Below are 16,691 nucleotides of genomic sequence, written 5' to 3'. Positions count from 1 at the left end.
CCACACACGTCCCCCCCCCCCCCCCCCCCCCCCCCACCCCCCCCCCCCCCCCCCCCCCCCCCCCACCCCACCCCAACTCCCGTAACATATAAGCGTCGTGTCACAGGTTAAGTGTGACTATTATTTTCCTGGACAGGAGTGGGCAAGGAGCCCGAATGGAAAAATAAAGTATCTAAAATACCGTCTACATTAAACCCAAAAGTTTAATTTTCCGAGGGGTTGGAATAAAAAACAAGTAAATAAAATGCCGTATATATTAAACCCCTGATGGGTATTAATTTTCAAAGGAGTTCGAATAGAAAATAAATAAAATATTGTTTACATTAAACCACAAGAACGTTTTTTTCATCGAATAAAAATATAAGTAAATGTAAGTGTATATACCAAGCCACCCCCCGAAAAAAGTTGATTTGTCAAAGAGTTCGAATAAAAACCAAATAAAAATACTGTGTACATTAAATTCCACAAAAGTATATTTTTTAATGAGTTCGAATAGAAAAAAATAAAATACGGTATACATTAAATTCCAAAAAAGGTTAATTTTTGAAGGAGTTCTAATGAAAAATAAAATTTAAATACTGTGGACATTAAATTTCATAAATGTTTAATTTTTTATGGAGTTCGAATAAAAAAAATTTAAATACTGTATACATTAAACGGCCAAACTTAAAGTATATAAAATACTGTCGTATACATTAAACCCAAAACGTTAATTTTTTTCAAGTAGTTTGAATAGAAAAAACATTCCTATATGCACTAACCCCCGAAAGTGTTTTTTTTTCAGTGAGTTCGAATAGAAAGATAAAATAAAATACCGTATGATTGAAACAAAAGAAAGTTTATTTTTTGAAGACGTTCCATGAGAAAAATAAGTAAATAAAATATTCTACACATTAAACCCCCAATAATCCATTTTTTCAAAGAGTTCGAGTAAAAGAATGAAGTCTATAAAATACTGTGCACATTGAACTAACCCAAATTTATTTTTTCCTGCAACTACCCAAGAATTTGTTCGAGGATTAGACCATAAAATTCAAAGTTTTCAGAAAAAAATGCCGTTTCTTATTAAAATATTTATAATATATTTTAGTGCTATTAACAATGCTGAAAAATCGGAAACGAATCACAGGCAGAATTAAATTTAAACCCGACGATCCAATTCTCTCCAGACAACCAAACGAAGGACTGAAAATTCATCTTTAAATGAGATTGAAGTCAGAGGAGCTGGACAGCATAAAAGGACTTCAAGCGGTGTCTACAGTGCACCACAGAAGACAAACTATAGGCAACGTCCTCCTGATTGGAAATGGAAGATAATGAAAACAATGGATCTACTGTCCTTTAAAGCCAGAAAAAAAAATTTCATTATTTACTGATTTGGCTTGATTTATTTTCAGTCGTCTCCTGAGGACCACAAATCCATAACCATGGCGTCGCTACAACTGTGGTCATCCATGTTTAGCCACTAAATATAAATGATCTTTGACTTATCAAAGCTCAAGAAACAGTTTTTACAAGAAAAAAAAATCCAAAAAATTCATTTTCTTGACAAATCCATTCAAAACCCTGTACGACTGGGGTACCTTACCCCCCCCCCCCCCCCCTCATCTCTCTCTCTCTCTCTCTCTCACATATGCCAGGTTCCTTTCATCGAAGAATTCGCTACGCTTTTCTCCATGATGCCAGACCAGTACCCGGGGCATCGCTCTCTACCGTGCCCCAAAAACCTTGCTCCTTTCACAAATGATCCCCACAAACCCCGCACCCCACCCACCCTACCTTTTACGTCCATAAAAAAGTAAAGAAAAAAAAACACCCATAACACACGGAGAGAAAAAAAAAACGCGACTTAATTAGGCCTTAAGGGTCCAAGTTAGTTATAATGGCTAAGAGGTATAAATACTCCCCGATATTACGTTAACGTCGCACGCAGGGGATAAAGAAAAAAAAAAGAATAAAGGAAAAGTAAAGAATAAAAAAAAAAGAGCGAAGGAATTCTTTGGCCTCCTGTTCCCTGGGAGAGTTAATAACTTTGATGCATTTTAACGTCCTTAATGAAATTGAAACTTTCCTCCATGCTAAGGGAAAGGGGGTTAGGAGGAGGAGGAGAGGAGGAGGAGGAGGTGGAGGGAGAGAGGTAAAAGGTAAGGGGGCAGTATACCCCCCTTTTAATAAGCATCTAAAAGGGGGGGCCCGAGACCCGCAATTTCATGGAAATGTGAAAGAATCTGATATTTAATTTCATCCATTGCGCCCTCTCGTATTTCCCGGAATAACTCGTACCGGCCGTCTCGCCCCGGCCAGGAATTTGTAGCTGCCGGCTGCTGCTGCCGTTGCTGCCTGTATTAAGATGCGTTATTCATTACATTCCGATGAGTGGCAGCTGCTCTGCTGCTGCTGCAGCAGCGCCGGGCCACCAAGTATCACTTACGGCTCCTCCGAGGGGGAGGGGGGCGGTTAGGGGGGAGCCCCGAAAACAATATTATTAATATCGCGGGTTCGTGCCCCTAATAAACATAAGTAGGTTGAGATGAATATTATTACGGAGCCCCGACCGACGCCCCCGCCCCCCACGATAAAAAGTATGAATATAGAGGCTTCAAATCTTTATGAACATTAGCACATCAATATGAAAATCAAGAGCTGAAACAGATATTTATGAAGGATGCCTTAACTGAATTAATTATGTTATTATTATTATTATGATTATTATTATTATTATTATTATTATTATTCTTATTCTTATTATTATTTATTATTATTATTATAAATTTCTTACTGCGAAACAAAAAGCAAAATGCTTATGTAGAGGTTTTAATTTGATAAGAATATTACCACATCAATATGAATAACAAGAGATGAAAATGATATTTATGACGGATACCTTGACGAAGGTAATTACATATATTATTATTATTATTATTATTATTATTATTATTATTATTATTATTATCACCGAGTAAAGAAATTAAAAAAATAATTTTGATATCGGAGTAACAGACTGATCAAATAAAGCAGATCGAAAGAACCAAAGCCAATACTATTGACATAAAGAGATATTAAACGAATTTTACGAAATGGAATTTGAACCCAGTAGGTAAATAGCTCAAAAAAAAGAAAAAAAAAAAAGACATACATCAATCTGTCAGTCATCAGACATTTTAAATACAGGGTTATATGTAGAATCTACTGGTCATTTTACAGGTACATTTGTAAGTGTAATAGCTACAATATCCTCTTAACTTCTCCAATTCTTCGAGCTTGTAACTACAAAATCTTAAGATCCGAGAGCAAGAAATAATGTTTTCATATATCTTGCATTTGGATCTTATGGCTTTAATTTCTCCTCCTTTTATTATGTTTTTTACATTTTTCCAATGAAAGTTCAACGATGATTGAGCAGATGAAGGAAACGCTTGAAGGTGATTGTCCTGTATTCCTGTAGATCCACTTTGTATTAGCTGATGCTGTTTGCTGATAAATAAAAAAAATTAAATAGAATGTTTAAATATTAAACGGCATCGATACAAAAACAAATAGAAACGGAGCCTAAAACACGGAGTGACTTCGGAATTCGATTAAAGGCAAATCTTACTTTAATAAAGTCATTAAAGACAATCGAGCCATATATATATATATATATATATATATATATATATATATATATATATATATATATATATATATATATATATATAAACATTATATGACAACCCCTTATCTTTTCCGAAATCACCTGGAACCAGCCTTAGAAACGAAACCAAAGAAATAAAAAGTCAAACCGAGTCCCGCCAGTACATACTCCTCGTCCCTCCTCCCTTCCACCCATCCAGCCCCACTCTCCCCCCCCCCCCCCCGCCAACCACACCTGGTCCTTTGGAAAGTGCAGCTTAGTCAAACAAGCCCGTTAAACCCGGAGTTTGCACACGGCCCTTCCGATGATAAGTTCTTAACGATGCTAATTAGGAGGCTGCAAAGGATATTGAATGAGGGAGACGCCTTGAATGGCATTTTCATGCCCGCCGCGCCATGACAGTATTTATCAACCGCAAACTTCCCGCGGGCACGTTTGCCTTGCTCCGTTTCGAGAGAGAGAGAGAGAGAGAGAGAGAGAGAGAGAGAGAGATTTGAGAGAGAGAGCGTTTATCTTCTAATCGGAGCTAATGGGGACAAGTCTTGAGCTGAGGTTTAAAATGAGAGAGAATGAATGTAAAAAAAACATTTTTATACATGACACCAATGTTTAAATATATATTCATATATATATATAAATAAAACATATAATATACATGAGAGAGAGAGAGAGAGAGAGAGAGAAGAGAGAGAGAGAGAGAGAGAGAGAGAGAGAGCTTTATTCTAAGGTGTTTATTTTGAATAAACGAATATTCTTCGATTTACGGGGAAGTAAATGATATTTTAGCATAATTAGATAACTGCATAGACAGTACTTCTTTCATGCTATGAAATTTTTATGACCAAGTATATATATATATATATATATATATCATATATATATATATATATATATATATATATATATATCTTCGTGTAAGGGTCTCTTTTGTGAAATGGTGAAATAATGTTTGTATACCACTGCTTGAAAAGGAGGCTAATTTTTGCATAACGTCATGTTTTACATATTGCTTGACAATTAACACACACACACACACACACACACACACACACACACACACACACACACACACACTTATACAACACACACACACCTATATATATATATATATATATATATATATATATATATATATATATATATATATATATATATATAGGTGTGTGTGTGTGTGTGTGTGTTAATTGTCAACAATATGTAAAACATGATGTTATGCAAAATTAGCCTCCATTTCAAGCAGTGGTATACAAACATTACTTTACCATTTCACAAAAGAGACCCTTTCGCATCTTTAGAACGTTTTCTGGGTATAAACAACAACCCCCCCCCCCCTCCCCCACGCAAAAAAAAAAAAAAAAAAAAAAAAAAAAAATCCCATTTTCAATGATTTATGCCATATATGACGAAAGGTGGCAGCCACACCGCTTATGAACCGAAGAGTTATCAACTTGACCTGGGTAATAACTTGGGCCTTTCAATTATTCTTGGCATGAAAGTGAAATTCCTTGACCTTCTTCCCTTTCTTGCAAAAATACAAAAAAGTCAGTGAATATTAACTGGAGTTCAACGACCTCCTAATCAGAATTAGACTAAATATATTTCGACCGTCATTTGGTGGACAGTAAGAGAAAAAATATATGCGACAAAAATAAACCTAAAAATAGCAAGGAACCCATCACAGTGTTAGCGTTGGTAGCAAAATAAATAAATAAAGATGTAAATACATGAATAAATATATAAATAAATAAATAAATAAATAAATCATAAAGTGGACAATAAAAAAGAAATACCCGACAAAAATGAATACATAATTCAAAGGAACTCACCAGTATTACCGTTGGTAGCAAAATAAATAAATAAATATGTAAATAAATGAATAGATACATAAGTGAATAAATAAATAAACCATTAAGTGGACAGTAAAAATAATACGCAACAAAAACAAACAAAAATTGAAAGGAACCCATCAGTATTACCGTTGGTAGCAAAATAAATAAATAAATAAATAAATAAGAAAATAAATAAATAAATCATACAATAATAAAAAGCTAAGATTTCCCTACATACCACTATAGGCAGAGAGGACAAAACACCAGATTCACAGGTTCCTTCAACGTCAAACAAGCACTTTACGACAACCCGGGGAATTTTGATCCCTCACATGTCTTACACGAATATCACTTAGAGGCTTCAAAGCGCCCCTGGAACAACCAGTGATTAATCTAGAAGCTTCTGAAGATGTACCAGAAGGGTTCTGAAAGACCTTGAGTCTTCCGAGTGATCACTGCAGATTATATGCCCCAAGAGGGTACTTGTGCCTCCTTTTCTCTCTCCCGGCGTCAGGAACTCACTTGAAACAGTCTAATACACACTGTTTTTCTACCTTGTGAAGAATTCTAAGCCATTTCGTATGATTCTTTATATCGGATCTTTTACTTTATATATATATATATATATATATATATATATATATATATATATATATATATATATAAATATATATATATATATATATATATATATATATATATATATATATATATATATATATATATATGTGTGTGTGTGTGTGTGTGTGTGTGTATATATATATACTTGTATCATTTTTATAGCTTGTGAAGATTTCTAAGGAATTCCGTAAGATTTTTTTTTTTTTATACTAAGTCTTTTAATTTATACATATATATATATAATATATATATATATATATATTATATATATATATATATAATATATATATATATATATATATAATATATATATATTATATATATATATATATACAAAATTTACTTTCTAGCCTGTGAACAAATCTTAGAGAAATATTTCGTATGATTTTTCATAAAAGGTCTTTTACTTTTTATATGTAATTTACATTTTTAGGATGTAGTTTGTTTTTGCCTAATACCAGATTGTATGTAAAGAGTAATTTATCTCGTTGCTAAAACACAAATAAAGCACAGTACTTTGTATTTTAAAATGAGAAATAATGTCCATTTTCCACTATACAAAAATGCCCCTTATAAGATGATTACCCAAATAACTACTCGTAATCAAATGATTTAATCTGAATATTTGCGTCACAAAAACGATGGTCATCATCACGGAGAGATAGCAATCTGATAAAATAATAATATATTGTGGCCGTGGAATTCTTACAACAGTAAACCAAATATAAAAAGGCTGCAACCTCTTTTAAATCTTAATAATAATTAACTACTTCCAGACTCCAAATCTTATGCATTTGGCGAAAACAAAAAAGGTCTGTCCATAAAAAAAAATAAATAAAAAATAAAAATAAAAAAACTAGCGACTCAGTGGCGTGATCGGTACGGTGTTATGGTGTTGGCCTGCCACCTCGGTGGCCACGAGTTCGATTCTCGGGCATTTCACTGAGGGGTTAGAGATGTGTATTTCTGGTGATAAAAGTTAACTCTCGACGTGATTCGGAAGTCTCGTAAAGCCGTTGGTCCCGTTGCTGAATAACCACTGCTGGTTCCATGCGACGTAAAAAAACCATACAAATTAAAATCTGCTAAAACTGAGAATAAACAGCCAATCCATTGGCCAACTTCAAAGATTCATTTGGAAAATAATCCGTTCAACGATAAATATATGTTTCATAGTTACGAAGCACATGCATTTAAATGGAGATCATGAAAACTGAATTTGGAAAGCGTTCAGACCGTAGGTTTATGAACAGGCTGAAAAGTGGAAATATATACAAAATTCGCCGGCGAAAAAAAAAAAATTAAAATGACCTCCCTTGATTTACAGGAAAATACTGTATTCGAAAACGAGCCATGGCGAGATGACTTAAAAAAAAATACATGTGGTATTAATAGGTAAAAAAAAAAATCACTCCGAAAAAAAGAAAGTTTTTATACAACCCTGGTCCACCCTTCCCCTACCACTGGCCCTCCCGAAATAGAGATTTTGGTCAAAAGAGCCATCACATACGAAGTCTAAAAGCCGAATACACCTTTCAGTCGGCGATCGAGTGACATCACTGGTAATACGATTAATCCTATGATTAATTGACCTACGGGTAATAATTCACCCGGGGGTGGGGAGGAGGGTACACGGGGAGAGAAGGAAGCTATGGTAATGGAGAGAGAGAGAGAGAGAGACAGAGAGAGAGAGAGAGAGAGAGAGACGGGTGGAGGTGGGAGGTAGGGGCAATTAGACTCGCGGTTGAATGATGGGAGTTGATTTAGGGATGATTAGCAGTTCTGTCATATGACTTTGATTGATTTAAATACTTCAAAGGAAGGTTTTAGAGCCGTGACGTATTGGGGCCTTGATGAACGCGGATCAAAATTAGTACTGTGCGAGGCTTTTTTTTTTTTCTCTCTCTCTCTCTCCTTTTTTTCAGGCGTTCGTGTGGACTTGACATACGCTCATTCGGAATGTATTTTTTTAATTGCTTTACGTTACACTCTGCTTCCATTATATTAAGTCTCTCTCTCTTTCAACCTAGCTGTTCAACATCTTTAACTTTTTTATATTTTCGTTCAAGAACAAAAACTTCGGAACAGACAGTTGCGTTCAGAGGGGGACTCCAGTGTTATGAAACGGTTCAAGGTTAATAATAATAATAATAATAACAATAATAATAATAATAATAATAATAAAAATAATAATAATAATAATAATAATAACAATAATGGTAAAGGGGATCTCTCATTGGCTGCGAGTCAGGCTGATCAATGTAGGCGGTGATTGGCTGACGGCGGCGTCCGGGGGGCGTCTAGTACTAACCCCTCGGAGGAAGGCGGATATCCATTATCTCAGGGGCGCACCTCGTTGTTCTCCTGATGGTGGTCGAAAGGAAGAGGGTCTCCTGAGTTTTCCTGAAGTTGGTCGGTGGTGACAAGAGGAGCTACCTTGAGATATTTCAACAATCGCTTCGTCCTCCAGCGGTGAGCAAAGGGCCCATCTCCCCAACCAATCAGCGCCTCTGTCACTCAGCCAGATTAATAATAATAATAATAATAATCGCTGGAAAATGTCCTGTAGATCTGGACGAAACGTCGTGTTGGAGAGAGAGAGAGAGAGAGAGAGAGAGAGAGAGAGAGAGAGAGAGAGAGAGAGAGAGAGGATTGTCTAAGCAATAAGAAGCACCAAAATGACTCAACCGAATTTTACCATGCCCTTTGGTGCGTTGCTCGCCAGTCTAAGCAACAGAGAGAAAGCTGTCATCAGAAAAATATTGAAGACTCTCTACAAAATTAATAATAATAATAATAATAATAATATTCTTTCAATTCTCCTTATGATTTTTCTTTCTGGCACGCTGGTATTATAAAGCAGCTGTCCAATGTTCATCGTGCTGTAGGTCGTCAACGGAAATTTCGGGCGGGCTGGTGTTATCAAAAGCAAAACTGGTTATCAGGACAGGCTGGGGTCGTCAACAGGTATACAGGGGGTTTCGTAGATCGGGAACAGGCCGTAGTCGTCAGGGTCTATCCGGTATTTCTTGTTATTTCTTCTTTTCTGGTTTTCAAGGCGTCTACATGTTTCGGCCACCTCGTTTGGCCATCTTCGGGACGGGATCGCTGAGTGCAATGGTCTGTGTCAGATGTATTCACGCTATTTATTGCATTCGGTTGGCTTGAAGAAACGGGTACCTCACTTTTCATTGGGCAATACCTGTGACGTCACGAGCGATGTCATCAGGGGGCCCGTTGCTGGTTGGCTGTCCTCTTCGTGGGCGGAGCCTCATCCTTATTGGTGATGGTGGAGGTCCCCTCGAAGGGCGTGCTACCAGGTCGTCCTCAGGGCGAGAGCTTGAGCTGCGATCACCCTCAGGGTTACTAGGGACGTCCTCAGGATGAGAGCTAATGCTTCTATCATCCTCAGGATCCCTCTGGTGCGATGGTCGTTGTGGGGCGGTGTCTGCTGCTCTCCTGACGGCGGTGGGGAGGAGGAAGGTCTCCTGTGTGATGTTTAAACTGGGCTTCTCCCTCCCGATGTGCAGCGCTTCTAAGATTCGCAAACGACGTAGATCGGGTGCCTGGTCGATAACCTCGAAGTTACCGACGATGTCGCTGCGTCGGATTCTTTTATTATGGGCAGTCCTTGCATGATTAAATACCGCTCCTTCCTGCGCGTGACAGGAGATCCTCTTGGAGAGGCGCATTGACGTCATCCCGATGTAAGTTCCGAGGCATCCTCGGATTGGGCACGTGTATCTGTAAATGACGTTCGTCCTCTTCAAGGGATCCTGCAACGGTGCGGGGTTATTTTTCATAATAAGACTGCATGTTTTTTTACTTGTATAAAATATGATCAAGTTGATCTGCTTGTTGGTGTCGGTCGGAGAAAAACGTGATTCCTGATTATTTCCCGTAGGGCTCGCTCGTCTTCTTTATACCGCCGATGGAAGGTGCCCTTGTAGAAAAAATTAATTTTCTGCTGGGGGTCTGGGCGGGGTTCCTGTAGGTACCATTCTTCCATGCTCTTCCTGAAGACGTTCTGGATGCTTCTTGGTTGGTGTGTCCGTTGTTTACTAGGACCTGGGCTGCACGTTCCATCTCCTTATGGGTGTCTGCCCATGTTTGAACAATGGGAAAGAGCTCTCCTGACGTAGGCGCTGATGGTGGTGTCCTTATAGCGTTCAGGGCATTCACTCTCGCCGTTCAGACACATTCCCAGGTTCGTGGGCTTCGTGTAAACCCGTGTAGCGAACGCACCCTCCTTCTGTTCAACCAGGACGTCCAGGAAGGGAAGACGGCCATCACGGCTATATTCGATGGTAAATCGTAAACGGCTGTTGGTGTGGAAGGCTTGACGTATTTCCTCGATCTCCTCCCTCGTTCCTGCTTGGATGAAAGTGTCATCTATATAATCTTACGTATATAGATGGCTTCCTAATGCTCCCTAAAGACACGCTCCTCCACCATGCCCATGTAAAAGTTCGCAAACAGGACCCCGAGGGGGGATCCCATCGCTACACCATCGATTTGTAAGTACATATGGCCATGGTGGTTAATGAAGGGAGCCTTCTTGGTGCATATTTCCAGCAGAGAGCGAAGGGCGTGTTCGGGGATATTCAGCGGGTCGGTGGATGGGTCTCTGTAGACGTTCAAGGATCATTTCGATGGTTTCATCTACAGGAACGTTAGTAAACAGCGACTCTACATCCATCGATGCAATACTGACCTCCAGGGGGCGCGGATCTTAAGGTTTGCAGAAACTCCGCAGACGACTTTCAAAACTATGTGTGCTGGGGATGTAGGGGGTGAGAATAGTATTTAGTTGTTTAGCAAGGTGGTATGTGGGTGCTGGTATTTGGCTAATGATAGGTCTTAAAGGGTTTCCATGTTTATGAGTTTTCACATTACCGTAGATGTACCCGAGGTTGTAATCTCCAGAAATACTAGAGAGGTGTAAGGCGTTAGTGGCTGCGTTGACAGTTTCTATGATTCTATTGGCTTCGCGTTTAATGTCGTCTACGGGGTTCTTAGTAATACGTCGAAACTTAGTGGTATCGGCGAGGATCTCGTCGATTTTTTGTCTATATTCGGTAGTCTTGATAAGTACTAGGGCTGCGGTCTTGTCGGCTCTCCTGACGGTGATGTCTTCGTTTTCTCTCAAGCTTTTAGCAGCTAAAAGCTTGAGAGAAAACGAAGACATCACCGTCAGGAGAGCGACAAGACCGCAGCCCTAGTACTTATCAAGACTACCGATATAGACAAAAAAATCGACGAGATCCTCGCCGATACCACTAAGTTTCGACGTATTACTAAGAACCCGTAGACGACATTAAACGCGAAGCCAATAGAATCATAGAAACTGTCAACGCAGCCACTAACGCCTTACACCTCTCTAGTATTTCTGGAGATTACAACCTCGGGTACATCTACGGTAATGTGAAAACTCATAAACATGGAAACCCTTTAAGACCTATCATTAGCCAAATACCAGCACCCACATACCACCTTGCTAAACAACTAAATACTATTCTCACCCCCTACATCCCCAGCACACATAGTTTGAAGTCGTCTGCGGAGTTTCTGCAAACCTTAAGATCCGCGCCCCCTGGAGGCAGTATTGCATCGATGGATGTAGAGTCGCTGTTTACTAACGTTCCTGTAGATGAAACCATCGAAATGATCCTTGAACGTGTCCTACAGAGACCCATCCACCGACCCGCTGAATATCCCCGAACACGCCCTTCGCTCTCGCTGGAAAATATGCACCACGAAGGCTCCCTTCATTACCACCATGGCCATATGTACTTACAAATCGATGGTGTAGCGATGGGATACCCCCTCGGGGTCCTGTTTGCGAACTTTTACATGGGCATGGTGGAGGAGCGTGTCTTTAGGAGCATTAGGAAGCCATCTATATACGTAAGATATATAGATGACACTTTCATCCAAGCAGGAACGAGGGAGGAGATCGAGGAAATACGTCAAGCCTTCCACACCAACAGCCGTTTACGATTTACCATCGAATATAGCCGTGATGGCCGTCTTCCCTTCCTGGACGTCCATGGTTGAACAGAAGGAGGGTGCGGTTTTCGCTAACACGGGTTTACACGAAGCCCACGAACCGGGGAGGGAATGTGTCTCTGAACGGCGAGAGTGAATGCCCTGAAACGCTATAAGGACACCACATCAGCGCCTACGTCAGGAGAGCTCTTTACCCATTGTTCAAAACATGGGCAGACACCCATAAGGAGATGGAACGTGCAGCCCAGGTCCTAGTAAACAACGGACACACCAACCGAAGCATCCAGAACGTCTTCAGGAAGAGCATGGAAGAATGGTACCTACAGGAACCCCGCCCAGACCCCCAGCAGAAATTAATTTTTTCTACAAGGGCACCTTCCATCGGCGGTATAAAGAAGACGAGCGAGCCCTACGGGAAATAATCAGGAATCACGTTTCTCCGACCGACACCAACAAGCAGATCAACTTGATCATATTTTATACAAGTAAAAAAAAAACATGCAGTCTTATTATGAAAAATAACCCCGCACCGTTGCAGGATCCCTTGAAGAGGACGAACGTCATTTACAGATACACGTGCCCAATCGAGGATGCCTCGGAACTTACATCGGGCGGGATGACGTCAATGCGCCTCTCCAAGAGGATCTCCTGTCACGCGCAGGAAGGAGCGGTATTTAATCATGCAAGGACTGCCCATAATAAAAGAATCCGACGCAGCGACATCGTCGGTAACTTCGAGGTTATCGACCAGGCACCTGATCTACGTCGTTTGCGAATCTTAGAAGCGCTGCACATCGGGAGGGAGAAGCCCAGTTTAAACATCACACAGGAGACCTTCCTCCTCCCCACCGCCGTCAGGGAGAGCAGCAGACACCGCCCCACAACGACCATCGCACCAGAGGGATCCTGAGGATGATAGAAGCATTAGCTCTCATCCTGAGGACGTCCCTAGTAACCCTGAGGGTGATCGCAGCTCAAGCTCTCGCCCTGAGGACGACCTGGTAGCACGCCCTTCGAGGGGACCTCCACCATCACCAATAAGGATGAGGCTCCGCCCACAGAAGAGGACAGCCAACCAGCAACGGGGCCCCCTGATGACATCGCTCGTGACGTCACAGGTATTGCCCAATGAAAAGTGAGGTACCCGTTTCTTCAAGCCAAACCGAATGCAATAATAGCGTGAATACATCTGACACAGATCAAACCCCCTCACCTCTACCTTCCACATCCGCCCTCAACCCTCACCTTCCACATCCTCTGACCAAATCAACCACACCCTCAACTCATCCAACTCACCCTCATCATCACCATCAACCACTGAAGGCATGACAGAGGAAACTGGAATAACATTCGCACCAAGGGACCCCAGACAGTTCTCCTCAACGTACCAATCATGCTGAAAATCATCAATTGGAACGCTGGTGGAATAAGGACAAAGGCAGCTACACTAATTGCAGTCTGCAAAACAGAAAATGTGGACATCATTCTACTGCAAGAAAACCATGCTAACAACTGGGACAAAATTCAGAATAATGGATATAATGTCTACACAACCCCATGCGTAGGCACAGACAGAGGATTGGCAATTCTCGTCAAGAATTCAATCCAACAGCAAGAACAACACAACCCAATCCCCTGTGGCAACAATGTGGAAACCCTAGCCGTGAGAATCACACTGCTAAACCAGAGGATAGATATATACAACATATATAGAAAAATACATAGAAGAACCAGGAGAACTGCAGCTCACACAGCTCTTCGCACATGCAGCAGAATCACCAACAATTATATGTGGGACTTCAACCGCGCATCACCCTCTGCTATCATCCCCATCGGCCACAAACCAACTGGAGAGCACATAGCCTTCTCTCTAGATGAGTTTTGAAGGAGTCTCACTACTCAACTCAGGGCAACCTAACACACACCAAGAAAGGAGGCAGATTAGATTTGCATTTGCCACAAACAACATCAGACACCTAACAAGGTGGCAAGTACACACGACATTAGTGAGCGACACTTTGCCACAGTAACAGAGCTGGAGATGCAGCAACTACCGCAATACCGCCACCCCCTCCGACATGGAACCAAGACCTAGCAGATTGGGATTGGTTTCGTCTAGCCCTCGAAGAGTGGGCAGCACAATACACACCTCCAGAAGACATAGTCAGCTAGAAAACGATCTAGTGAGGCTACCTACACAATGCTGCAAACAGGGCAATGCCCATGAGAGTAGGAAGAAGAGACCACACCTACAAAGACTCCTGGTACTACTGCCAGAAGTAAGAAGACTGAAAACCCTACTGATACAGGGTAAACAAAAATTTATAGGGAAAAGAAGGACAACAGAAAACAGGGAACTACTACAAGCAGTCAAAAATGATGTTCAACAACAGCTGCAAGAGATAAGAATTGAAAAGTGGATGGAATGGTGTACAAAACTATCACAGTACACATTCTCTATCCGGAGCTATGGAAGTGGCTGAACAGAGTAGCCGGAAAGAAGAGAACACCCGTAGCAACTCACCCTCACCCACTAGAAGAAGCGGAAAGACTGGCAACATCCTTCGCCAATAGGACTAGCTCAGGTAACTCTCCCCTGAAACAAGAAGAAATTCAGGATCAACTAGCACCGATTCGAGGGAGGAGATCGATGCGGCCTGCCACAGACCAGACGATACTGACATCCCTACACAGTAGAGGAACTGAAAGCAGTTTTTAAAGTTGGCAGAGACACAGCACAGGAGCAGACAGGATAACATACACCATGATCAGCAAAATGGGTCAAGCAGGAGAAACAGCCTTTCTGAGAATCCTGAACAAAACACACATCGAGCACACAAGACCACAAACCTGGCGGCAGCAAGACACGCAGCCAATCCCCAAACCTAAAGATCCAGAGAACCCAAGACCAATCGCATTGGTGTCATGCATTGAGAAAACTGGAGAAAAAATGGTACTAAATAGAATGAAGTACAAGATTGGTCCACTGCACAAGCAGCTATATGCATATCAGGAAGGAGTCGGAACTACAGAGTGCATAACAGATGTTCTCAGCTATATAAATCAGAAGAAGGCCAACAGTAGTCTTCATAGATTTTGAAAAGGCTTTTGAACTAGCCAGTCCAGCAGCAATACTACAATCAGTAGTAAGGAAGGGAGTCCAAGGACACTTACTAGCCTGGACAAAAAACTACGTGCTGAGAAGGCAGGCCAGAGTAAAATTCCAAGGAGTGATGTTCTACATTCCACGACTTGGAAAATGGCACCCCTCAGGGAGGAATTCTGAGTCCATTTTTATTTAATATACTCAATGGAGAATATAGCCTCCCTGCAGCTTCCAGAAGGCGTAGAAATCTTCACTATGCCGATGATGTGTGTGTAGTAGCAAGGGGAGCTGTTAGAGTACCAGATGCAAAGGGCACTCAATGACATCAACAATAAATCAAATGAGCTAGGCCTAAAAATAAACATAAATAAAACAAAGGCCATGACAATAAAAGCCCACAGACCGCTGCAACCACTAACAATAGGAGCTGAGACCCCAATAGAATGGGTAGACAGCTACATGTACCTAGGAGTTTGTCATAGATCAGCAGTAACTTTCAAGGAAGAAATCAACAAGTACTTTGAGAGAAAGGGCAGCAAATGCAAGACTTGCTGCCATGAGATACATGTCATCCCTGAAGGAAGGAGCAAATGAACACATACAAAGGAAAAGTACTACCTAGCCTGCACCAGAACATTGGTGGACTATGCTGCCCCCACTCTGATAAGGCTGACAGAGGCTCAGAAAGAATCACTGGAGGTCATTCAAAACAATGCAATGAGACTCATGCTAGGAGCACCTACATGGACAAGGCTGTGTAACCTCAGGCTTGAAACTAACCTGCCAAAGCTAGAGGATAGGATTGCACAGCGAAATGTAAGCACAATGGCCAAGATGTTCCTCTCAGAAAGAGACTCCATCTCTAAGAAAAGAGCAAGAGAGGAACTGCCAAACACCCACAGATTCAAACTTCGAGTTCCTATGGTAAGGACCAAAGTGACAACATCAAAAGTCTAGGCATGGCAGAAACACTGCTGCAACTAGGTCCAGACACAACACAGGGCACACAACAACTACCACCCTGGAAGAAGGCACTAATATACAAATACACAAGCCTGCCAAGAGCAAAAGAGGACTGCACAGGAGAAGAGCTAAGAGCGGCAGCCTATGAAGCAATCAGAAACACTGAGACCATAGGGGCACAAACATACTACACTGATGGCACTGTAGATCCTGAGAATCAAACTACGGGAGCTGCCAGTATATTCAAGAAACTTCACAGCCTGCTGGAGGACCTCCAACCACGCCTCCACTATGCAGACAGAGTTAACAGCAATAAGACAGGCACTGCTGTACTCACTGGAGAATGAAGTAGGGCCTGTAATCATCCACACAGACTCCAAGTCCTCAATGCAAGCCCTGCAACAACAGAAAATTAAAGAAAATAAGGCACTGCTGGCTGGAATTAAAACACTGCTACTCCAAGCACAGCGAAAGAGGAAGACCTGTCACCTTAAACTGGATACCCAGTCACATAGGAATTCCAGGCAAT

Source organism: Macrobrachium nipponense, chromosome 16 (genome assembly GCF_015104395.2).
Source record: "Macrobrachium nipponense isolate FS-2020 chromosome 16, ASM1510439v2, whole genome shotgun sequence".
Lineage (NCBI taxonomy): Eukaryota > Metazoa > Arthropoda > Malacostraca > Decapoda > Palaemonidae > Macrobrachium > Macrobrachium nipponense.
Note: the sequence above shows the minus strand (reverse complement) of the source record.